Source organism: Hordeum vulgare, chromosome 2H, assembly GCF_904849725.1.
Source record: "Hordeum vulgare subsp. vulgare chromosome 2H, MorexV3_pseudomolecules_assembly, whole genome shotgun sequence".
Classification (NCBI taxonomy): Eukaryota; Viridiplantae; Streptophyta; class Magnoliopsida; order Poales; family Poaceae; genus Hordeum; species Hordeum vulgare.
Genome location: NC_058519.1, coordinates 270,429,328 through 270,439,701, shown reverse-complemented (window position 1 = coordinate 270,439,701; position 10,374 = coordinate 270,429,328).

Below are 10,374 nucleotides of genomic sequence, written 5' to 3'. Positions count from 1 at the left end.
CTCAGCTGCTAATACTCGAGAATATTCTTTGGCTCCGCTTGTGTCGAATCAATAAATTTGAGTTGAATACTATAACCTCAAAAATTGTTGAGATCCCCTATACTTGTGGGTTATCAAGACCTTTTTCTCGCGCCATTGCCGAAGAGCATAGCTTTATTCTCTGAGTCAATTGGAATTTACATATATTGATCACTATGAAGAATCTGAAAGGCGCTAAAACCAAGATCTACCCCTCAACTACGAGGGCATGTAAGGAACTGCCATATAGCTCTGCACTTCATTCAACGTCTATTATGAGTAAACTAACGACACCACCACCTGTTACTGAACCTAATATGTCGCAGTTAATTGATGATGCTACTTATACTATGCATGATGCTTATGATGATATTTTTCTTGATACTATTGTGCCACTTGGTGAACTTCTTGATGAACAAATTACTAGAGTAAATGTTCAAACTGATAATATTGTTGAATCTGATGAAATTGAACACTATGATTCACCTACTAAACCTAGCTCTCCTAGATATGAATTGCCTAATATAGCTGTGGGTTATGTTATGGAATGAGAAGTAGCTAGGGACTTTCTTGCTTGTAACGATAGAGATGATCTTAAAAAATTTCTATGCAAGTTGAAGGAAAAATCTCTGAATGCTAGAATGCAATATGATCCCAAGTTTGCTACTTCACCTATGTGTATTATTGATAAGGATTATGAATTCTGTGTCAAACCTAAGTTAATTACTTTGGTAGAATCGGATCCTTTTCATGGTTATGAATCTGAAACTATTGTGGCATACCTTACTAAATTGAATGATATAGCCACCCTATTTACTCATGAGGAAAAAAATCGTTACTATCATATTCTTAAGCTTTTTCCGTTCTCATTAAAGGGTGATGCTAAGATATGGTTTAATTCTCTGCTCCTGGTTGTGTGCGTAGTCCCCAGGATATGATTTATTACTTCTCTAAAAAATATTTTCTTGCCCGTAAGAAACAAGTTGCCTTGCAGGAAATATTTAACTTTGTGCGAATTGAAGAAGAGAGTCTCCCACAAGCTTGAGTGTGGCTTCTCCAGTTACTTAATGCTTTGCCTGATCATCCTCTAAAGAAAAATGAAATACTTGATATCTTTTATAATGGACTAACTGATGCTTCTAGGGACCATCTGGATCGTTGTGCTGGTTGTGTTTTCAGGGAACGAACTGTTGAACAAGCTAAACTACTATTGAATAATATATTGAGCAATGATAATGCTTGGACTATTCCTGAACCACCTCCAAAACCAACTCCTAAGAAAAGAGGTATTCTATTCCTCAGTCCTGAAGATATGCGAGAGGCAAAGAAATCTATGAAAGAAAAGGGTATTAAAGCTGAAGATGTTAAGAATCTACCACCTATTGAAGATATACATGGTCTTCACAACCCGACACACGTAGTAGAGGTAAATTATCTTCATAGATTTGATCAAGGTGATATTCCTTATAATAAGTCTGCTAGCCAATTGTTGGATGAATTTGATAATTTTGTTGTTAAACAAGAAAATTTCAATGCTTATGTTAGTAGACAATTGAAGCATAATGCTTACATGCTTGATCGCTTGGGTGAATATATGAGTAGAACTATTAATGACCTTAGGCTTATTAGTAAACATGCTTCCATGGTAAGTACTCAAGTAGAACAGGTACTTAAGGCACAAAATGATTTGCTCAATGAGATAACTAGTAAGAACAATGATCATGATGTTAGAGTTGTGACTAGAGGTGGTAGAATGACTTAGAAACCTTTCTATCTTGAGGGCCATCCTAACAGGGTTGAGCATTATTCTCAGAGAGTTAATATTGACGTACCTGGCTCTTCTAATAAAAACAAAAAGAATGATGATAGGACTTTGCATGCTGCTACTAAACCTATTATAGAGTGACATGAAAACCCAAATGATATATCTATTTCTGATGCTAAGAGACAATCTGGTAATGAAGATGAACCTAGTGATAATATTAATGATGATGTTCATGTCGATGCTCAACCTAGTAATGACAATGATGTGCAGATTGAACCTGTTGTTGATCTTGATAACCCACAACCTAAGAACAAGAGATGTGATAAAAGACATTTTGGTGCTAGGAAGCATGGTAGAGAAAGATAACCATGGGTTCAGAAACCCATACCCTTTCCTCCTAAACCATCCAAAAAGAAGGATGATGAGGATTTTGAGTGCTTTGCTGAAATGTTGAGACATGTTTTCTTACGTATGCGCTTAACTAATAATCTGACAATGTCTCCCTATGCTAAGTACATGAAAGATATTGTTACTAATAAAAGAAAGATAACGGAAGCTGACATTTCCACCATGCTTGCTAATCATACTTTTAAAGGTGGAATACCAAAGAAATTAGGAGGTCCCAGAGTACCTACTATACCATGCCCATTAAAGGAAATTATGTTAAAAGTGCTTTATGTGACCTTGGAGCTGGTGTTAGTGTTATGTCGTTCTCTTTATATCATAGACTTGACTTGAATAAATTGACACCTACTGAAATCTCTCTTCAAATGGCTGATAAATCAACTGCTTTACCTATCTGTATTTGTGAGGATGTGTCTGTTGTGGTTGCCAACGTTACTATCTTAATGGACTTTGTTATTCTTTATATTCCTGAGTACGACAGCTTGTCGATCATCCTTGGTAGACCCTTTCTAATTACTGTAGGGCCTGTTATTGATTGCAACAAAGGCAACGTCACATTTCATGTTAATGGTAATGAGAATATGATACACTTTATGAAGAAGCAATCTCAAGTTCATAGCATCAACTCCATTGAAAAAATTCCAACGTTCATTATTGGAACTTTGAATTCCCTCTTCCTACTGCCAAGAAGAAATATGATATACTTATTGTTGGGGAAATGCATATCCCCATTGAGGTAACCTAGTGCTATTCGAAAGTTCTCCGGTTCCATGTCATTCAGAAAAAGGTTGTCAATAAGACTTGATCAACTTTGTTGATGGTTTCTTTTTGACGGGCATGAGATGGATGAATTTAGAAAGCACAACTTTCTATACCTAACTTTTTATTTTCTGTTCTTTGGTTTCAGTTTAGTAAAAAGGTTATTATTTCCCTGTCTTCCGTTTTACCCGTGCAATAGAAAATATCCTGAAAAATAAAAGTTCTCAGAACTCTCTGAAACTTTAGTATTACTTTTTCTGGAATATTTAATATTTTCGGTACTAAGAACACATTAGGGGGCTGCACGAGTGGGCAACAAGATTGTAGGGCGCAGCCAACCCCCCCCCCCCCCCCCCCTGGCCCGCCCCCTGTCTTGTGGGTCCCACATGGGGCCCCTTCACTTATTCCAGTACCCATCCACTCCTTCTTCCTCTAGAAAAAATCCCACCATTCCTCAAACCCGTGTTTTAGCTCATCTTGCTGCCATTTTCAAACTCCTTGCTTAGAGCTTCATTTGCAAAACAATTTTAGGGGATTGTTTATTGGTATGTGACTCCTCCAATGGTCCAATTAGTTTTTGTTCTAGTGCTTTATATATTGCAAAATATTGCTGTAGTGGTGACCTTGTTCTTGAGCTTGAATGTCAAATTTGTAGGGTCCCAAGTAGTTTTGATACATGATATAGCTTCTAGACACTTGCGGGAGTAGTTGCTATAAGCTTTGATTGAGTTTTGTTCATTTTTATTTGGAGTCACTAAAAAAATTCAGAATTATTTTTCAGAAAAAGAAAAGATGAGGAGGTTGTCAAGAGGCTCTTCAAGCCGGGGTTCTAAGAAAATGAAAATGAGAAGCCTAGATACAATATTCCTCGCACGCGAAAGTTCAACCATGTGAATGGCCAAGTGAGGCATTCTTGAGGGTAGCCGAAATTGATGAAGATTTTTACTACCTAGCAGAAAATGCAGGCATCACCGAGTTCCTCAACAATAAGTGTGACCAGTATTTCCTACTTACTAATACTTTCGTCCAAAATTTTCACTTTTATCCTAGGAAGAATCCTCTCATGGTAGAATTTCATTTATATGATGTGCCTAAGTAAATGTCACTTTATGATTTTTGCAATGTTTCCAAATTACCTTTTGAGGGCAGCATCAGTGAATCACGTCCTAGAGACATGGAGGATTTTATTCACGTAATCCCTGTAGGAGAAGACAGAGGGGTGTCAAAGGCAAGAGCGGCCAGCGTACATTTTCCCGTTCTATGTTATTATTCATTATTTGTAGGGAAATTTTTAGTTGGTTGCGGTGAGAGTGGAAGCCTTAGTGCTCCCGACCTCACTATTCCGCGCCACGCTTTACTTGGTGATAGAACTTTTAGTCTCTGCGTTATACTGGCTCAACATCTGAATTTAAACCATTCGAATGGCATTATATTCGGAGGTATCTATGCATCTCATTTAGCTAAACACTTTGAAATACCTATTAGGCTTAACGAGGAAGAGGAAATGTGACCGCCTACGAGATATTTAGATTATGATAGGATGGTAGCACATGATTTTATTAAGAAAGATAATAGTTGGAGGCTGATACGTCTCCATCGTATCTACTTTTCCAAACTCTTTTGCCCTTCTTTTGGACTCTAATTTGTATGATTTGAATGGAACTAACCCGGACTAACGCTATTTTCAGCAGAATTGCCATGGTGTTGTTTTTGCACAGAAATAGAAGTTCTCGGAATGACCTGAAAAATTACGGAGAACTTTTGTGGAATATATAAAAAATACTAGCGTAAGAATCAACGGAGCAAGTGGAGCTGTGAGCCCACAAGCCCACTAGGCGCGGCCCCCCTAGCCACGCCTGGCAAGCTTGTGGGGCCCACAAAGCTCCACCGCCTCCAAATCCAGCTCTATTTAGTCCGTTTTGTCCGGAAAAAAATCAAGGAGAAGAGTTCATTGCATTTTATGATACGGAGGCGCCGCCACCTCATGTTCTTCCTCTGGAGGGCAGATGTGGAGTCCGTTCTGGGCTCCGTAGAGGGGAGATCGTTGCCATCATCATCACCAACCTTCCTTCATCGCCAATTCCATGATGCTCTTCACCGTTCGTGAGTAATCTCATCGTAGGCTTATTGGACGGTGATGGGTTGGATGAGATCTATCATGTAATCGAGTTAGTTTTGACGGGGATTGATCCCTAGTATCCACTATGTTCTCAGATTGATGTTGCTACTACTTTGCCATGCTTAATGCTTCTCACTAGGGCCCGCGTGCCATGATTTCAGATCTGAACCTATTACGTTGTCGCCAATATATGTGTGTTCGTGATCCTACCTTGCAAGTTGTAGTCACCTACTATGTGTTATGACCCGGCAACCCCAAAGTGACAATAGCCGGAACCACTCCCGGAGATGACCATAGTATGAGGAGTTCATGTATTCACCAAGTGTTAATGCGTTGGTCCGGTTCTTTATTGAAAGGAGAACCTTAATATCCCGTAGTTTCCTTTAGGACCCCGCTGCCACGGGAGGGATGGACAATAGATGTCATGCAAGTTCTTTTCCCTAAGCACGTATGACTACATACCGAATACATGCCTACATTACATTGACGAACTGGAGCTAGTTACATATCTCTCCGTGTTATAACTGTTGCATGATGAATAGCATCCGGCATAATCATCCATCACCGATCCAATGCCCACGAGCTTTTCCTACTGGTCCCTCCTATGTTACTTTCCCGCTACTGCTACTGTTACTCTGTTGCTACTTCTGTTGCTTTGCTGCTACTGCTGTCACTTTGCTACTACTGGTTACTGTTGCTACTGCTGCTATCATACTACTTTGCTACTGATACTTTGCTGCAGATACTAAATCTATCAGGTGTGGTTGAATTGACAACTGAACTGCTAATACTTGAGAATATTCTTTGGCTTCCCCTTGAGTCGAAACAATAAATTTGGGTTGAATACTCTACCCTCGAAAACTGTTGCGATCCCCTATACTTGTGGTTATCGGAGGCTACTTTATAACTTAGTATTTACTCAGGGTACCTGTGAGATTATTACTTTGTGTGTCCCTTCTTTGTTCGATATCCATGCAGGAAAGTACACTATTATGCTCGAGGACATTTACAAATATTGGGGGCTGTCGTAACCCCCAGCACCTGACCTGCACTAGCCCTCAATATGTATCAAGTTCTAGTTTTCAGTGGGAGCCACAGGAGCTCGCAGACCAGTGGAACCCTCAGTATTCTCCGAAGTATCTAGGAGAGGGTTATTCCCAACCATGTCCCTAGACCAACTTAGGACAAAAGCCTAAGCTTGGGGGAGTACATATTTCTCACCAACATTACATTCATGTTCACAGACACATTCCATTTGTCGGTGTTCATACTTTTTCATTCCACTATCCATGGTAGTTTATTTCTTATTTTTGTTTTCTTCTTGTGTGTTTCATTAACCTTGAGAAAATCCAAAAAAAATAGTTTTAGCTTTACCTTCTAGTTGTTTAGTTGTAATGTTAAAAGAAAACCCGAAAAGATTTTTCATTCTTCTTTTGCTTGTTGCGGGCTTTCTCGTGTAAATAGTTTTTTCTTTGTTATTTGGGTAAAAAGGAGAAGATCACCATGTCATGTTGTGTGGATCTCATATCTATTATCATTTATCTATTAGAGAGTCCATACTACCTTGTCCTCTCCTTTGAGTTATTGCTTGCAGATTCCACCTTATTGCTTGCAGGAACACTCTTATTATTATTTTTCACACCGTTTGGTCGTGCAAGTGAAAGGCAATAATGATGTTATATGATGAAGTGACTCAGATGGAGAAAATTTGGTATGAACTCAACCTATCTTGTTTTTATAAATATGATTAGCTCATCGTTCTAAATTCAGCTTGTTATGGATTGAACATGTTTGCAATGACAATTAGAGATTACAATTACTTGTGCCATGTTTAATTAGCTAGGAGTGAATAATGGTTTGTCCTGAGTGCCAACATACATACTAAAAAGGTTATGATGTAGTATGATAGAATGATATCCTCCTCTGAATGACTCGAGTGGCTTGATTTGGCACATGTTCACGCATGTAGTTGAAACAAAATCAACATAGCATCTATGATGTTTATGTTCATAGTGATTTATATCCTACTCATGCTTGCATTCAAATTTGGTTAATCTCAAAGCATGTTTATGACTGTTGTCGCTCTCTAGTTGGTCGTTTCCCAATCTTTTCCTAGCTTTCAGTTGTACTAAGCAGGAATACTTATTGTGCATCCATTTTCATAAACCCAAAGTTGTTCCATATGAGTCCACCATACCTACCTATATGTGGTATTCACCTGCCATCCTAAGTAAATTTGCATGTGCCATACTCTAAACCCTCAAACAAATATTCTGTTTTGTATACCCGAATCACTTATGTGGTGACTAGGGGATATCAGTATCTTCCACGCTAGGTGGGTTATTCTCAAGATATGTGTTGATTCACTATCATTCATGAGAAAGTGGCTCGTAATCGGAATGCCCAGTTCCATGCTCAAAAGTCAAATCAAACTTAATGAAACAAAACTCTCCCATGATTATTGTTTGTATGGACGGTGCCCATGGATGCGACCCGCTGTGGAATGTGATTGATTGGTGGAGGGGAGTAAAAAACTTGACTATTCTGTCTGGGAACCTCCTATAATGTATTTAGTGTTGGAAATAGGCACTAGAGGCAATAATAAAATGGTTATTATCATATTACCTTGTTCATTATAATCGTCTATTGTTCATGCTATAATTGTATTAAGAGGAAACAGTAATACATGTGTGAATAAATAGATCACAATGTGTCCCTAGCAAGCCTCTAGTTGGCTAGCTCGTTGATCAATAGATGATCATCGTTTCCTGATCATGGGCATTAGATGTCATTGATAACGGGATCACATCATTAGGAGAATAATGTGATGGACAAGACCCAATCCTAAGCATAGCACTAGATCGTATTGTTCGTATGCTAAAGCTTTTCTAATGTCAAGTGTCTTTTCCTTCGACCGTGAGATTGTGCAACTCCTGGATCCCGTAGGAGTGCTTTGGGTGTATCAAACATCACAACGTAACTAGGTGACTATAAAGGTGCACTACGGGTACCTCTGAAAGTGTTTGTTGGGTTGGTACGAATCGAGATCGGGATTTGTCACTCCGCGTGACGGAGAGGTATCTCTGGGCCCACTCGATAGAACATCATCATGAGCTCAATGTGACTAAGGAGTTAGTCACATGATGACGTCCTACGGAACGAGTAAAGAGACTTACCGGTAACGAGATTGAACAACGTATAGGTATACCGACGATCGAATCTCGGGCAAGTTCTATACCGACACACAAAGGGAATTGTATACGGGATTGATTGAATCCTTGACATCGTGGTTCATCCAATGAGATCATCGTGGAGCAAGTGGGAGCCACCATGGGTATCCAGACCACGCTGATGGTTATTAGCCGGAGAGGTGTCTCGGTCATGTCTCCGTGTCTCCCGAACCCGTAGGGTCTACACAATTAAGGTTCGATGAAGCTAGGGTTATAGGGAATTGTTATACAAGGTTACCGAAAGTTGTTCGGAGTCCCGGATGAGATCCCGGACATCATGAGGAGCTCCGGAATGGTCCGGAGGTAAAGATTGATATATAGGATGGATGGTTTTGGACACCGGAAATGATTCGGGCATCACCGATAATGTACCGGGACCACCAGTAATGGTCCCGGGGGTCCACCGGGAGGGGCCACCAGCCCCAAGAGGTAGCATGGGCCAAAAGAGGGAGGGAAACCAGCCAAAGTGGGCTGGTGTGCCTCCCAGAAGGAGGCCCAAGGCGCAGGAGGTGGAGAGGGGGGGAAACCCTAGGCGCCGGTGGGCCTAAGGCCCACCTAGGGGTGGGCCACCCCCTCCCCCTGCCCTGGCCGCCGCACCTCCCATCTGGGGGGGCTGCCGCACCACCTAGGGTGGGAACCCTAGGGGTGGCACCCCCTCCCCTCCTCCTATATATAGTGGGGGGTTTTGGGGCTGTTTTGCACACAATTTTCCATCTCCCTCGGCGCAGCCCTGCCCCCTTCTTCCTCCTCTCCCACGGTGCTTGGCGAAGCCCTGCCGGGAGACCTCGTCTCTCCATCGACACCACGCCGTCGTGCTACCGAAGATCTTGCCAAACCTCTCCCTCCTCCTTGCTGGATCAAGGTGCGGGAGACGTCATTGGGCTGCACGTGTGTTGAATGCGGAGGTGCCGTGGTTCGGCACTAGATCGGAATCACACCGCGATTTGAATCGCCGCGAGTACGATTCCATCAACCGCGTTCTAGCAACGCTTCCGCTTAGCGATCTTCAAAGGTATGAAGATGCACTCACCCCTCTCTCGTTGCTGGTCTCTACATAGGAAGATCTGAATATGGCATAGGAATGTTTTTGAATTTATCCTACGTTACCCAACAGTTGCATCCGTGCCAGGTTTTCTGTGCGTAGATTCTATGCACGAGTAGAACACAAAAGGTTGTGGGAGATGATTTGTCAATTGCTTGCTGCTACTAGTCTTATTCTTTTCCAGCAGTATTGTGGGATGAAGCGGCCCGGACCGACATTACATGTACGCTTACGTGAGACTGGTTCCACCGACAGACATGCACACCGTGCATAAAGGTGGTTGGCGGGTGTCTGTCTCTCCTACTCTAGTCGGATTGGATTCGATGAAAAGGGTCCTTATGAAGGGTAAATAGCTTTGGCATATCATCGTTGGGGCAGTCACGTAGGTTAGAAAGCGTTCTTGCTAGAAACCCAAACCAGCCCCGTAAAACTTGCAACAACAATTAGAGGACGTCTAACTTGTTTTTGCAGGGTTTGACATGTGATGTGATATGGCCAAAGTTGTGATGTTGCATGTATGATGTATGATAAGATCATGTTATTGTAATAGGTTTCAAGACTTGCATGTCGATGAGTATGACAACCGGCAGGAGCCATAGGAGTTGTCTTAATTTATTGTATGAGATGCAACGCCATGTGCTTACTTCTTTTACTTCATTGCTAACGGTTAGCTATAGTAGTAGTGATAGTAGTAGTTGGCGTGACGACTTCATGGAGACACGATGATGGAGATCATGGTGTCATGCCGGTGACAATGATGATCATGCGATGCCTGAAGATGGAGATCGAAAGAGCAAAGATGATAATGGCCATATCATGTCACTATATGATTGCATTGTGATGTTTATCATGTTTTTCATCTTATTGCTTAGAACGTTGGTAGCGTAATAAGATGGTCCCTCTTAAAATTTCGAGAACATATTCCCCTAAGTGTGCACCGTTTCGAAGGATCGTTGTCTCGAAGCACCACGTGATGATCGGGTGTGATAGATTCTAACGTTCGCATACAACGGGTGTAAGCCAGATTTACACACGC